The sequence below is a fragment of the Trachemys scripta genome, chromosome 1 (assembly GCF_013100865.1).
Source record: "Trachemys scripta elegans isolate TJP31775 chromosome 1, CAS_Tse_1.0, whole genome shotgun sequence".
Taxonomy (NCBI): domain Eukaryota; kingdom Metazoa; phylum Chordata; order Testudines; family Emydidae; genus Trachemys; species Trachemys scripta.
The window spans coordinates 85,185,098-85,201,291 of NC_048298.1; positions in this window are offsets into that span (position 1 = coordinate 85,185,098).

Below are 16,194 nucleotides of genomic sequence, written 5' to 3' on the forward strand. Positions count from 1 at the left end.
AAAACCCCCGCTTTCCACTTAAGATGCTTGCTGGAACTAACAAGGACTGTACCGGGGAAAGGATTGTGCCCAGACTAGGAAAGAGTCTAGTCTGTGGAAAGAAGCTTATTGGAACATCTGAGGATGAGATATTACCTGTAATCAGTTTCTTAATGTAGTAGGCTTAAACTTGCGTGTTTTGTTTTCGTTTTCTTGGTGACTGTGGGTGCGGGAATAAAGGGAGTCTCAGGGCTGGATCTGGCCTACAGGGAGCTGAGGGCAGGATCCAAGCATAAGAGCTTGCCTTCATAATTCTCTGCAGAAACCCCAGCTTGGAAGCAAGACGACTCTCAGCTGCATGGGGGGGCCCCTGTCTAACAGGAAAAATGGCAATACAAGTATTACCTCAGGAGTAGAGTCCTCTCATAAATTAAGCCACAAGTTCCCTAATTTGGGGCCTTACCGTAAGTTAGGCTATTCAGTTACCCAATCTGCTGCGAGTAAAATAGGGCTTCAAAGCATGCCCTCTAAGGAATCAAATAGGAAGGGTCTAGGGAAACGTAGCCTCTCCATATTAGGAAGCAAACAGGTCGCCTCCGGGAAGCGGTAATCCTCTCCATGTTAGGAAACAAAAGGCTGATTTGGAAGGTAGGGGATAGGACGGGTACCCAGAGAAGAGTAGGTTTCCTTACTGAGGTTGGTCATTGAAGAGTTTTTAAATTCTCTTCATCTTTGATTAAAGAGCTGGAGTTAGTAGAGACCTGACTGTAGGAAAACAACCCCAGAATTGTCATGCTGCATGCTATCCTCCATCTTAATACATGGTCTTGGATAAAAATTTTTTGCTTATTTTTTGCCTTATAATTTTCTTTAGAGTTTTAGATGCAGTTTGGTTTTGGTCCTCTCTCCTCTTTTACTAATTACAGGATTTAATTATGCTGACTCTGTTTCCTCAAGATTGGAAAAGGTGATCTATCTATCTCCTTACATTGAGGGTGTTTCTATTACTTGCTCATGCTCAAATAAGGGAATGTATTCACATGAATACAAGGGATATTACAAGTCCTGGAATGGAACACAAAGCTTTTCAAAAGCTAGTTAGGGGACAACCAGTTTGTTTGTTTGTTTCCCCAATAGGTATTAAAAAAGAAACACGAAATGGAGAGATTTCCAAAAGCTACAAATGGCGGCAGTTAGGCAAAAAACAGCCATTCACTTTTTTCTAGAAATTGGGTGTCTAACTCCTATTTGTGTCTTTGAAAATCTCCCAAGCTTCTAGTTCCCAAGCACATTGTCTTAGAAATCAAACAGTATTTACACAGATTGATCTCCTAAAACATCCGAGCACTAGGAAACAAGAATTTGGCCTGACCAATACCCATTCTGTGCCATGTATTTTACTTAGAGCTAAGCAGAAAGATTATGAATGGGCTGACAAAAATAGTAAGCTGCTGGCTTGAATACTCAGGAGCAATGGAGTAGATAGAGCAGTAGGAATCTGTCATTTTCGAGGATGGTACTATTACTAGTGATCCCACTCCAATAAATCAGGTTTGGGAACAGTTTTATAGTAGGCATCATACATCTATGGCTACTTACCGTCCAGTTAGAAGTGATGTGTTTTTTAGATAAATGAACTCAAAATACTTAGTGAAGAGCAAGCAGTTGCACTTGATAACCCTATTACAAAAGGGGAATTAATAGCTAGTCAGGTGCCAGTCTAGGAACACCCAAGGCAGCCTTGCAAAACTCATGAAAATTTGCCACTTCCAATCAAAAAAATCTACTCTCCTGCCCTTTATCACAACGACTGATGAGAATGAAAAAAAACCCCGAATGATATGTTGTTCGCCCATCCAAAATCACCTGTCCCCTCAATGGGAGTAGAATGTTGTAAGACACCCCAGAGTTAAATGGTCTATCCATCGGATTAGCTCTCTTATATTCACCATTCTCTTATTAACTCAATATTAGATATATCTATGTGTTGTCAAAACAGGTCTTTCCTTCATACATCAGCAAATCTCTGATTCTTGCAAACTTAGGGCCAGAGCCTAGAAACACACACACACAAGTAGGAAACTCATGAGTTAAGTTACTGGTATATGTGTTAGAGAGCCAAGGTGGATGAGGAAATATCTTTTATCAGACCAACTTCTGGTGGTGAGAGAGCCAAGCTTTCAAGCTTATGCAGCTAACTGGCTTGAAAAGAGACAGCTCGAAACCTTGTCTCTCTCACCACCAGAAGTTGGTCCGATAACAGATATTACCTCCCCCACCTTGGCTCTCTGGGACCAACAGGGCTATAACGCTGCATGCAATGATGTTTGTGTTTTCAGGATTAGAATAATGAGTTACCTAGTTTGCTCAAGCCACTGTGGTCAGGCCTGAGTGACTGGTCCTGTAGGTGCTTCCTATCTATATTGTGTTTTTGAATGTGGCCCTTCGTATTTTGTCTCTATTACATTACACTGCAAGCTGTTGTCCCAATACACGAGAATCAATCTGCTCAGCCTTCTGGCTGGTCAACCGCACAGAACGAGAGATTCGGCTAAAATATCTGCAGATTCCTTTCTCTCTAGTCATCAAGAAAAAGTATTTGCTTCTGCAGCGTGGGATTTTGTTGGTGATGCTGAAGAGAATAAATGTTGGAAATATTTTTAATTAGACCAAATTGCTTCATGCAGCAACTTCACATTTCATAGGGAGATCGTTTCAGGTTTCTAAATGTTTTTGGCTGCACAGCAAGATCCATGAAGCAATAAAGTTAGCTTCCAATTAATTCTTTGCAGTTGAGTCTGGGAGAGAGAGCTGAGAACTGTAACACCTGAAGTACACAAAAGGAGATATAAACAATAAAAAAAAAAGTTGTCATTCAAACATGAGGCACTAGAAGAAATTAACAAAGTAAATCCAAATGGGGCTGGTTTTGTATCATCCAATAGAAACAATCTCCTTTTACATTTTATTTTCAGTTAACATTTGTAAATGCATACTCAGTTTTGAACAATATCACTCAGTTTTGAAGATCAGAGGCGCATAACATGTCATTTTCAGTGTTCATGTGAAGCACAGATAAGGGCACCTCACAGGCACAAAAGAGGTTACATGAAATTTTTTGATGCGATTAATTGTATTATTCTTCTACAAGGAATGTGTTTAAAAGGTACAAAGAACATAAAAGAAAAGAGGGAAGATTGTGCAGTTTTTAAGTCAATTAAGGAGTTGATCAGTGTATGCAATGAAGTGGGTTTTGTGGCTCTAATCTTGTAAATAAAAGCAAGTGTGTAATTTTATTCAGGTGAGTAGCCCCATATAATTCAATGGCAATACTTACATAAGTAAAGTTACACAGGAGTTTGAGTTTATGGGGCGTATGATATAAGATGTTATCATGGAGTCATATCAACCCTTCATTATCCACACATACACTTAGATAATTGAGGCCAAACAGTTTTTTATTTAGAGAGGGATCAGTGGCTAAGTATAGGTACTGTGACATGATCCCAAACACACACACACAGGCCAAGATTTTCAACCTAAAATCAGGCTCTTCAGTCAGTGACAAAGCATCTTAATGGCCGGCTTTTCAAAAGGGCTGAGCAATCAAAAGCTCCCACTGCCCTCTCAGATCCTTTGATCAAGTCAGGAAATTCCACGTTGCAATTTAAAAAGTCATGACTTTTTAAATGTTGCAAAGAATGGAAAAACAGAATTTAGATACTTTTGCTTGTGAACGAAGGTGCTATTCAATTGGAGTAATCTCACTGAAATCAATGGGATAATGTTCTGTTTAGTTTGCATAAGGGCATCAAAATCTGACCCCTAGGAAGTCTATGGGAGGCAAAGCCTGTGGACTTCATAACTCTCAGCCTTTAGCCACAACCTCACTTCACTGCTTGATGTTGGGAAGGTGCTTATACATTTTGTGAACTCCTCAGTCTTCTACAGTGTGTTGCTCCAATCTGGAGCGTGATCACATCAGGTTTATTATTACCCGCTACACATTCTAGAATTCATCAACTGTGGGTTCACATCACTGTAGCACACCTGTCGCCTCAAGCCAGAGAGGACAGTTCTTACACTGCATGCAATTCGTATGCAAGAATCCCAAAACAAACCCTAGAATTTAGAAACAAGATGAACCCAACCCCTCTATTCCCCACGTGGTTAGATAAGAATAACCGTGTGCATAGAGACGTTCCTTTTGTTGTGGAGAACCTTTTAAAGGTAGCACCTGCTCTTTAACAGTTCTTCATATTCATTCCTACCTATTATTTTACTGTCTTAAAAGCAAAATCTCAACTTTACAAATATATATTTGTCTACCTATTTCTTTTTGGCCCATCTCCCCTTCAGGAATTATGCTCCAATGTCTTACTCTAGCCAACGGTTACTTTATTTCTAGATTTTCCTCTCTTCTGCAACAATAAGCTACCCACCTATTCTTTTTCCTAAACCAGCCAACTGTTCTGACAGTAAAGGGCCTGATCAACTTTCACTGAAGTCCAAAGCTCTTATTTAACTTCAGTGGAAGAAAGATCAGGACATTAAACTTCCCCTCCCCCTGAAAAACTTTCATCTTAAGAGGATCACCTTAACATAAAACATCTTGACTGGCCAGAGCCCGACTTCCATCTGAACAGCTTTTCCTCTGGCTTTCAGGATGAAGCTGTTTCTTTTAGTAAGCACCCTTGGGCATTCATGCACAGAGACGTTGTAAGAATATTGCTCTTAGTTTGAGTTAGCTGAAATTATAGACACACCTGTGTAAGTGTAGTATGTGTGTCCGTCCACCTGTCTGATACTATCCGACATCTGTTTGGCAGGACTATTGACAGCTAAAGTGTTGGTTTGTTATGTACCAGTTAAAGAAATTAGTGTTCATGGAACTAGTTACACCTTTACACACATGAATGCCAAGATTTGCAAAAGTGTCTACATAAAATTAGACACCCAAATCCATATTTTCAAGAAAGCTGAGCCAAGAATCTCATGCTCACTTCAGTGGGAGCTGTTGTGTGCACAGCTCTTCTGAAAGTCAGACACCTAAATAAGAAGTACCAACTGTTGAGACTCTTTACCCCTCTGTATACATTTAGGCCAATACAGATTTCATTGTCATGTCCAATTGTGACCCCTTCATAGGCTAGTTTCAAAGAAAACATATTATAAACACTTAATAGAAAGAGTCACAAGATTATATCATACATTATCCAGTGATTAATGGCAACAGGTCAGTAGCTTACACTGAAGAGTTCCATCTCCTAGTCAGGAAGCTGTACAAATAATCTTGGCTCTTCCTCTCGAGCAGGTTTGTGAATCAGATTGTTGGCATGCTGTTCCCTTGTGCACTACTAGGAAATGGAGATGATGTTATCTTCACCGCACAGCGCCTCAGCAGCAGCAATCTAGCCCCTTTATACTCTTTCAGAAAGGACCAGATAAAGCATCAGTGTAGCATGGAATTAAGCTATCGTAACACCCCATCAGAGTGGAAAAGCCACTTGTTATAAAGACTTTAGTCGACAATAGGCATCTCTCTCCAGTTTCAGAGGAACATAACAGGCTGCCAGTGAATGCAAGCAACACCCAGCTGTTAGCGAGTGTGATTTTGCAAACTCCTTGGTGCAGCTGGCTCATTTCCCCACCTGAGAATAAGGGAGTCTAGGAAACAGGAAGAGCACTAGTACTTGAGAGAGTCAGATCCTAAAGCCAGGGGATCCTAGGAGGAGATAAGCCTGGGCAGAAGGCTTTGCTGGGGAGGGTTCACGTATTATTTTTAATTATATTTTTGTTAATAACTGAGACCCCGGGAAGGTCTTTTTTGACTCTGCGAGCCTGTGGTTTTGTTTGGAACAGGGCAAGGACTCCACCTACATACAAGCTGGAGAAGACATCAACCTCAGCCTACACCTTTGCAAGCCAGTGGCTCACTCCTTCACAAACCAGACTTCGTTGCGTCGCCAGTACGGTTTCATGGGGGGGTCGGAACCATTACACAAGTAGAAGTCCTTGCGGTAGGCTGCCTCGCTTCCCAGGGCAGAGCGCAGCTTGGCAGCATAATTCACATAATCCTCTTCCTTGGCATAACCACCAAACTGCCTGCAAAGGAGCCAAACGTGGAGACACTGAGTGAGACAACCCTGAAATATGGTGACAAAAGGGGAAAGAGGGAACAAGATGCTAAAAATACATAGTGATGTAGATCCGTGCTGTGGCTTTTTCCTGAGCTATCCGGTCTGAATCTAGTGCAGGCAAAAAGTGTTGGCTTGAGAGCCCCAGAGACTAGACAGCTTTAGTCATCCACAGATATATAAAGCATGGGCATCACCTGTACTAGCCCCCCACGTCCTGCCCTACATCTCAAACCCAAGCTGAAGGGACAGCTTCTTGTAGTGAAGGGATAGGTATCTCCAAGCCCATTCAATTCTTGGCCTTTGTGCTGAGCCTGTCAACACAGATGTTAATTGTGGGATGAACACTTGCCTGCTGGAACCTGAACTATGAGAGGAAGCCAAACTCTAGCTAGTTCAAGTAAGAGAGGGATAAAAAACAACAAAGGGCTGCTACTGATTCCTGCAGGAACAACCAACAGCATGCATCAGGGGGTAGCCGTGTTAGTCTGTATCTACAAAAACAACAAGGAGTCTGGTGGCACCTTAAAGACTAACAGATTTATTTGGGCATAAGCTTTCGTGAATAAAATCCTCACTTCTTCAGATGCATAGAGTGAAAGTTACAGATGCAGGCATTATATACTGACACGTGGAGAGAAGGGAGTTACTTCGCAAGTGGAGAACCAGTGTTGACAGGGCCAATTCAATCAGGGTGGATGTAGTCCACTCCCAATAATAGATGAGGAGGTGTCAATTCCAGGAGTGGAAAAGCTGCTTCTGTAATGAGCCAGCCACTCCCAGTCCCTATTCAAGCCCAGATTAATGGTGTTAAATTTGCAAATGAATTTTAGTTCTGCTGTTTCTCTTTGAAGTCTGTTTCTGAAGTTTTTTTGTTCAATGATAGTGACTTTTAAATCTGTAATAGAATGACCAGGGAGATTGAAGTGTTCATTTACTGGCTTATGTATGTTACCATTCCTGATGTCCGATTTGTGTCCATTTATTCTTTTGCGGAGGGACTGTCCGGTTTGGCCAATGTACATGGCAGAGGGGCATTGCTGGCACATGATGGCATATATAACATTAGTGGATGTGCAGGTGAATGAGCCCTTGATGGTGTGGCTGATGTTGTTGGGTCCTCTGATGGTGTCGCCAGAGTAGATATGGGGACAGAGTAGGCAACGAGGTTTGCTACAGGGATTGGTTCCTGGGTTGGTGTTTCTGTGGTGTGGTGTGTAGTTGCTGGTGAGTATTTGCTTCAGGTTGGGGGGTTGTCTGTAAGCGAGGACTGGCCTGCCTCCCAAGGTCTGTGAGAGTGAGGGATCATTTTCCAGGATAGGTTGTAGATCATGGATAATGCGCTGGAGAGGTTTTAGCTGGCGACTGTATGTGATGGCCAGTGGTGTTCTGTTATTGTCCTTGTTGGGCCTGTCCTGTAGTAGGTGATTTCTGGGTACCCATCTTGCTCTGTCAATATGTTTCCTCACTTCCCCAGGTGGGTATTGTAGTTTTACGAATGCTTGATAAACAGCATGCAGCTCATCTTTGTTGACAATACAACCTGTCCCCATGGAGGCAACCAAACACAAAAGCTGGATTGTGGCAGCATTCAGACACACCGCAGGAGCTTGCAGACTGCAAAGGGAAAGGCCAGGCCAGATAGAAACATCTCACCAAGGGGGAATGGATTTGAATCCAGCATAAGTGTGTATAGCAACCAAACAAAATACCCAATGGCTGTTCAATCCTGAATGACACTTGATGGTTTGATTCTAGTTTCTAGAGGACACGTGTCCACACTACCACTAACTGACCCGTGAGTTAGCCAGCTGGTGGGCCGTGACCACTATTTATCTGTCTGTTCCTAACTCTCTCATTGTTACTGGCATACCCTCTTATGGTCTATGGCCAACATCTGTATCATGAATAATTTCAACAGAACTCTGCTGAGGGACCTCCAGACTGATATGAGAGACAGAGGAGTATTCTGCTCATTGAAAACTAATAACCACAAAGGAAACATTAGAGGAGTAAACCCTAATGTATTTATTTTTACATCATATTTACTCCTTTGTGCCTATTGCCAGCCCCTTCCTCCCTAAAAGAGATGTCCAGCCTGAAATGCCATCCATAAGTGGATTTGTAAATGTTGCTTCTACACAACCAAGCAGTGAGCATATGCATGCTGTTAAGCCTAATGACAAAATGCTCTAAGGTTGGAGGGATACTGGTGCAGAAATTTCTGTAGTCAGGAGGGACCTGATCTGTGAGAAGGATTTGTTACCAGGAAAAATGGCAGAATTACAAAGTCCTTGCACCTTTAGTTAAGGTACACATGGAAACTGCTGATTTGCAGGCTGAACTGACTGTCGCAGCAGTGGCACACAATTTTGCACCGTTTCTACTGGGGAATGGCTTTTTAGATGGGGCAGAATCTGTCCCAGGATTTGTTAGTAGCAAGAAGGAATCTTGTGATGAAAGCCTCAGAGGGGAGGGTGAAGTCACATGTGCTGCTGGGGAAATAGGAGAGTGTCTCTTTAATTACTGTGTAGCAGTGGAAAATGGGCTGTTTTGGGCAGGGATGGTTGAGGCCCATTCCTGTAGCCCCGGGGCTCAGGGCAGGTCCCTGCAGGAGGGGGTGGATAGAGCCCTCTCCTGTCCTGTGATCATCTCTCTGGGTTGTGGGGATAATCCACCTTGTAATGGGGAGGCCTTCTCAGCTGCTGACTGCCACGAAGTGGCAGATCAGCAGGGGAAAGACCCTACCCTGGAGTGCACAGAGATGTGTGTCCTGGAGATGGAAGTTTGGGTCCTAACAACTGCTGTGGTGGGAACAGACCGCAAGAGCTCTGTAGTTGGAAGCAAGCCTAAACTGAGTGAAATGGGGCGTCGGGGGGAGGGGAGGAATTTTGCTGGCCAGTGAAGGGTCTGTCATGGCAGGTAGCTGTGAGCCCACAGTTGGATCAGAAACAGTTTTCCTTTTGGGGGACATAGGGGTATGTGCCTCATGGGGGGACCCAGAGAGGAAAGTCCAGACGGAAGGTGAGGGGGGACAGGGGAGTCTGCCCACCTTTTGTAGGAAGGCTTTTCCCCAGGAGGCGGGTGAAGGATCTGTATCTGAAATGCCAGACCCCTCACCTGTGGATCAGGTTTTAAGGGAAGACTTGGGGTCAGATCTCCTGGAGGGGAGAGTCCACCCAGCTGACCTTATGGGAACAGAGAGTGGGGTGACCGAGGAGATCTTACCAATTCAAAGCATTCCATTCAAAGATGTTGTTCCTCTTACGCTGGTAAGAGATAAAACTGTCCCTTCAAGCCAGAAGGAAGAAAAACTTTGCATTGGGGAAACTTCACAAGCAGGTGGGTCCAACACAAAGAGATTCCAGAGGGCGGGGCCGTGGGCAGGCATAGTTGCAGTGTACACGTTCCTTGCCAAGACCCCAAACATATACCTGAATTAAGAGTCTTCTGCAAAGAGGCAGGAGAATCTGTGTCTGAGAACCTATCATGGTACACTAAGGGATTGGGAAATACAGTGGACACTGGGCAAACGAGGCAGTGTGAACTAAGTCTGTCTGTCATAAGTTGGCTGTTAATTTTGTCTTTGGCTGCTCCACTGATGGGTCAAGACAAAGGAGTTAATACTAATGGTAAATGCTTTGAAGATGAGTGACATACCTAATTTTTGGGAAAAACTTTTGTACAAACTATGGATGGTGACAAGACAGACCCAAAAGCATGCTGCTTTTCAGCTTATACCTGTAAACAGGCTGGAGGCTTGGCACAGCAGCAAAAGCATAACAGGCCTACACTGCTGTGTGGAAGGGGAAGCTGAGGTACACAGCCTCATGACATTGGTGGCTAAACGCCAAGACACCTACACTTTAACAGATATTGCTATCTGCATTCTGTTAGCAATACTGCACCCCAACATGTTTTCAGGCACCCAGGGACCAAAGAAACCTGGAACTTGGCTAGAACATCTATGAATGACATAGATTAAAGGTACTTGGAGGGTGTGTAACCAGCGACAAACAGGGATTTTACATGTACTGCTTCCGCCATGGACAGTATCCAAGACTCCGGCAGTAAGTTCAGGAGGAGGGTGTGACATTGCACTCCATAACGTTTTATGGAAATATGTTTATGAGTGTAAATATGATATAACTGGAATATGCTTTATGCAAAAGGTCTCTTGTAAGGTATCATTACAAAGCTTATACTCTACTGAGTCTGTTCATCCTGTTTGTATGAATGTATCATTCTTGTATCTGAAACTAGGAATATGTAGCATAACTCTGAGATCCTACTGTAATTATGCAAAGTGTGAGCCATTAATGGTGGTTTAGAATCTTGATGGCTCCTATTGACTAAGACAATTGACAGTAGATGGCTCTGTTTACCTGCAAGCCTCCACTGCATACTTGTGGGCCAGTCCTGGAAGAATGGATGGGGGCTCACAGAACATATGAACATGTCACATGATACTGGATCCATCTTCAACCTGGTGCTTTTCCATTTAGAAGGAGGGGTGGGAACCCAGAGAGAGACACGAAGGATTCCCACCTTGTGTTAAAGCTATATAAGGGGGTGGAACAGAACAAAGGGGGCTGCCAGTCATGAGAAATCCACTAGTTACCGCCTGAGCTGGAACTAACAAGAACTGTACCAGGGGAAAGGATTGAGCCCAGACTAGGAAGGAGGCTAGTCTGTGAAAGAAGCTTATTGGAACATCTCTAAGAGTGAGATTTACCTGTATTCAGTTTCTTATTGTATTAGGCTTAGACTTGCGTGTTTTGTTTTATTTTGCTTGGTGACTTACTTTGTTCTGTCTGTTATTACTTGGAGCCACTTAAATCCTACTTTTTATATTTAATAAATATTTTTTGATGTGGCAGAATCTGTCCCAGGGTTTGTTAGTAGCAAGAAGGAATCTTGTGATGAAAGCCTCAGAGAGGAGGGTGAAGTCACATATGCTGCTGGGAAATAGGAGAGTGTCTCTTTAATTACTGTGTAGCAGTGGAAAATGGGCTGTTGGGGGCAGGGATGGTTGAGGCCAGTTTCTGTAGCCCCAGGGCTCAGGGCAGGTCCCTGAGGGAAGGGGTGGATAGAGCCAGTTCCTGCCCTGTGATCATCTCCCTGGGTGGCGGGGGGGGATTATCCACCTTGTAACGGGGAGGCCTTCCCAACTGCTGACTGCCAGGAAGTGGCAGGTCAACAGGGGACAGGCCCTACTCTGGGGTTCACAGAGATATGTATCCCAGAGATGGAAGTTGGGGTCCTGACTAATGAACAGTGGAGTAGTATTATATAGAAGACAGGTTCTCCAGCTTTCACTTTCTCCCTTTGTTAATCTGCTGACCACTGTTGTTTCCCTTACATAGCCTTGCAGATCTCTAGGCAACATGTTTCAGCCCAGCCTCTGGGAGTGGGGGAATAGTGCACAAGTAAACCATAGTATAAAATCCACTCATCCAGTGCAGCTGTGTGAAGATAACTGAACCAGAACACAGATTTTGTCAGTCACTAGAGAGATGAAGGGGAATGATCAGTCCATTGCTGTGTGTGTTGGTCGGGATCTGAACTGTGATCAACGTGCTCCCTTAAAGGGCAGCTGTTGTAGGAGCAGCAGTGATCTGTATGTTCTGTATAACCTGTATGTTCAAAAGGTCTGTTACACCCAGGGCCAGCTCCAGTGTTTTTGCCGCCCCAAGCGCGGGGGAAAAAAAAAAAAAGGGCTGTGATCGGCGGGACTTCGGCGGCAGCTCTACCACCGCCGCTTCATTCTTCGGTGTCAATTCGGCGTCAGGTCCTTTCCTCCGAGAGGGACTGAGGGACCAGCTGCTGAATTACCGCCGCAGAGCTGGACGTGCCGCCCCAAGCACCTGCTTGCTGCATTGGTGCCTGGAGCCGCCCCTGGTTACACCTCTCCTCCCCCCACCCCCTTTTTGTCTCCTCTCCCTCCTTGAATACCTGTGGGATGAATGAGCTGCTTGAGCAGCTGGAAGATCAGAAGAGCTCTCAGGTAGACATGGTGTCTGGCACTCTGATTAGGTAGCGGTCACACACCCAATGCATGGACACTATCCGAGGTGGAGTGTGAACAACTGGGCGCAGCCAAGTCATCTCTAGTCGCAGGCCATGAGGAGCAGGTCCTTAAAAGGGGAAGGGGCCATGTGCTCGGGAGTGCACTCACAAGCCTGTACCTCCCGTGAAGGCCCTTTGCCCGGACCGCCTGGCCAGTGGTTCACCGCATTGCATTACATCGTGCCTTGGGAAGACTTACCTTCATCGCACTGTCCATCGCTGTGCTGTGGGACACTTACCTTCTGCCAAACTCTGGTCGGTCATTAGTCCTCCCTAAGCTTACTAGCTGCAGGGCCGGATTAACTTTTTGTGGGCCCGGCGCCAAACATATTTGTGGGCCCCCATTGGGGAAATAGGGCATGTGATGGGGGTAGTCCGCAGAGCGAGGGGCTGGTTGGGGGTAATGAGACGCAGCGCAGCAGGAGTGGCCCCACTCAGCCCAGCACAAGGGCACCGTTTACAAACCCCAAACTGCTAGATGCACACTGGCCCACCCAGCCCTGCGCTGCCAGCGTGCCCCTTCCACACTGCCCCTGGGCCCAGTGCCCTGCCCTTATACCAGCGCTCCCTCACCCAGAGACTTCCCCCACAGATCCCTATGCCCAGCACCCCCTGCCTAGAGACCCCTCCCGCTGACCTCCCACCACAACTACACAGCACCCTGCATACCATACCCCCTGCCCAGCTCCCCCACCCACAGATCCCCTACTGTCCAGCACCCTCTTCACAGTCCCACCATCACAGCTGTACAGTGCCCCATATTCCTGAGGGAATTCTGTGCATAATATTTTAAAATTCTGATTTTTTTTTATTTTATAATAAATGTGGAAGCTCCACCATGGCAGTGGGGAGCACAGGCCACTGGCTGCATGGAGGTGGGAGATTACCCTGCTGCCTCCCCCATCCCCCTGGGACAGGGACTTGGCAGTGAGGCTGAATCTGACCCTGACACAGCACAATGGCCAGGCCTGCCCCAGAAACACTCTAGGGCAGTACCCCTTTTGCGCCAGGCACACCAGATGTGGGCAGGGAGGCTCAGCCTGGCAGCAGGATCCAAGTGCAGAGGGACTTAGTGGGGGGGGGATCCAGATGGGGGTAAGAGGGTTCTGTGGGGGGGGTAAGAGGGTTCTGTGTGGGGGGTAAGAGGGTTCTGTCGGGGGCAGTCTGGGTGCAGGCAGCTCAGTGGCGGATCTGGATGCACAGGGAAGTGCCAGGTGCAGGGGCAATGGGAGTCTGCAGGGGGGGACCAAGTGAAAGTGGTTGGAGCTCAGTTGTCTGGAGGTGCTTACCTTCCACGCCTTGCTCATTCACACCTCATTCATTCAACATGCCAATTGATTAAGGGAGTGTGGGGAGGGGGAATCTTATTCTACTCCTAGCAAAAAGACATTTTTCTTCTATTTTAACTATCCTTAGGGGCTATAACATTATACCAAGGCTTAACACAAAGTTTTCTATAAGCTTTTCTACATAGGGATCTGATACCAAGTTCCTATATCAAAGGACTTGATACAAAGTTGTATGAAAATAGCTTACTACAGGGTTATATGAAGAGTCATATGAAATATAAAATCATATGAAAGTTAGAGGTTATATATGGATAGGCTTAATACAAGGTTATATAGAGAGGCATAATACAAAGTCATATGAAAGTTATGTGAAGATGCTTAATATAGAGATTTATCTACAGGGTTCATTTGGGTGGGGGTCTAGTTGTACGTGGTTAGGGCTCAGTGGGGAGGGTGTCTGGGGGGGCTCATTGGGGTGGTACAGATGCAGGGGAGGTGGGGTTTGTCAGGGTGAGGGTTTGATGGGCCTGCTTCACAGGGGAGCCCCAGCTGCTGCCAAGGGGATCCGCATGCTGGGCCCCCGTTTTCCCTATCCTAGGGATCGGTAACCTTCGGCACGTGCGGCTCCCACTGGCTGTGGTTTGCCGCTCCAGGCCAATGGGGGCTGTGAGAAGCCGCGGCCAGCACATCGCTCGACCTGCAGCCCCACATTTGCCTGGAGCCGCGATTGGCCAAACCTGCGGACACGGCAGGTAAACAAACTGGCCCGGCCCACCAGGGGGATCACAGAACCTCCCCTCACTCTGAGTATGTGTGTATATGGGGGGAGGTCACAGGATGACCAGACAGCAAGTGTGAAAAATCGGGACAGGGGGTCGAGGGTAATAGGAGCGATGTCACAGGGAGCGGGGGAAGAACAGTCAGCACAAAGTGGCCCCAACCCAACCCGACTCCCCCCATCTCCTCCTCTTCCCCCAACCCCTCCCTCCTCCTCGGCCCCCTGCTCAACCTGCCGCTGCGGCTCGGCGCCCGGCCTGGCTCTCACCCTTGAGCGTGGAGCGCTCCACCAGCACCGTGTGCACTTGGGGGTCGGAGAGGAACTTGCCCATCTGCTCCAGGGCGCCCTTCTCCTCCAGCACTGCCTCCAGCATGGCCGGGACCTCCCCGCCATCCTCCAGCAGCAGCACCAGCTTGCGGAGGTACTTCTGCAGCACCGAGACATCGGCCACATTCTGCACCGCCGAGCCCGGCACCTCCAGGCTGCCCTCCTCGCTGCCCCCGCGAGGACCTCCACCACCCGCGTCCAACATCCCGAGACAGCCAGACACAGCCCAGAATCTGCTCCTGCTGCTGAGCCACCGCCTAGTACTACTGAGCCAGCCGCACCCACCGCACCGCCCTGTAACCACCTCCCTCCCCAGCCTCCCACTGCGGGCGGCCTGGGAAGTGTAGTCAGCACAGCCCAGATCTGCAAGACAGAGCTGAAGAGAATGACTACAAATCCCAGCATGCACTTTTGAACGGGGTGGGGGGGCGACTCTGCGACCTAGAGCATCCTGGGAGCTGTCATTCACTGAGGTCATAAACCTGACGAGAAAGGCGACCAACAAATGCGACAAATCCCACTTTGCCTTGGGCAGGTAGATCCGTGACGGCGCGGACCACATGCAGGCTGGGGAATGTAGTTCCTACTGCCTAACTTGCTCATCGCAACATCAAAAGGGAAAACTATAAGTTCCACAATGCACAGGGACAGAACCTGCCTTCACAAGTGTCTCCTGGGAGCTGAAGTTCACTGGGGGCAAGGCCGGTCCCGCGGTAGGCGAGAGAAATGACTAGAAGTTCCAGGCTGCCTGGCTCAGCCGTTTGTCCTAGCTGGCCCAATTTTGGGTAACAGCAGCAAGGAGAAGAAGAGAACTCAGGCAAGATGGGGGCAGGGGTGGAAAAGGAGTAAGGGGGAAAAAACAATTACTTGTTAAGTTGCTCAAAATGAGGCAAAAAACAGCCCTGGTCTTTTCAAACTTATACCCTAACCTCTTACCCCAGAGAGAAGCAAGGTGGGGGTTGCCTTATCTGTAATGCACAAATATTTCACAGAAATTAGATTGTTGTCTAAGAGGCATTTTTTCTGTGAAATGTACAGAGTGGAAATCATACAGCATCTATTTTTTCCTAGGATAGTGAATGTTAATGGGTTAAATGAGTCCTGTCATGCAGTCCCAGGCTACAGTGGGACCCTTTTAAAAACCGCTTCATTCTTGGCAGGAGGTAAGGTCATTATGGCATCTGTATAATCTAAAATCCCCACCCTGTAGTCACGAGTTTAAAGCACTACTACTAAGTTCATAACTGATTTACCATTAACACTGCTGCTGTGCAGTCTGCCAGCAGAGGGAACCCACACTAACAAACGGTTCCCGGCTGTGCTGACTTCCAGAAAGATCCAGATCTTGTGATAGGGAGATAACAGAATTCCCTTGAGAGGGATGTAGGGAGAGGGAGAACACTTTTTTTGCTGTTTCCTAGCTGGAAAAGGGGTAGGGACAGAAGTGTCACTTAAACAATGAGGAGACCTTGTGGCACCTTAGAGACTAACAAATTTATTTGGGCATAGGCTTTCATGGGCTAAAACCCACTTCATCAGATGTGTGGAGTGAAAAATACAGTAAGCACTATAAATATTACAGCACATGAAAAGATGGGTGTTGCCTTATCTAGTG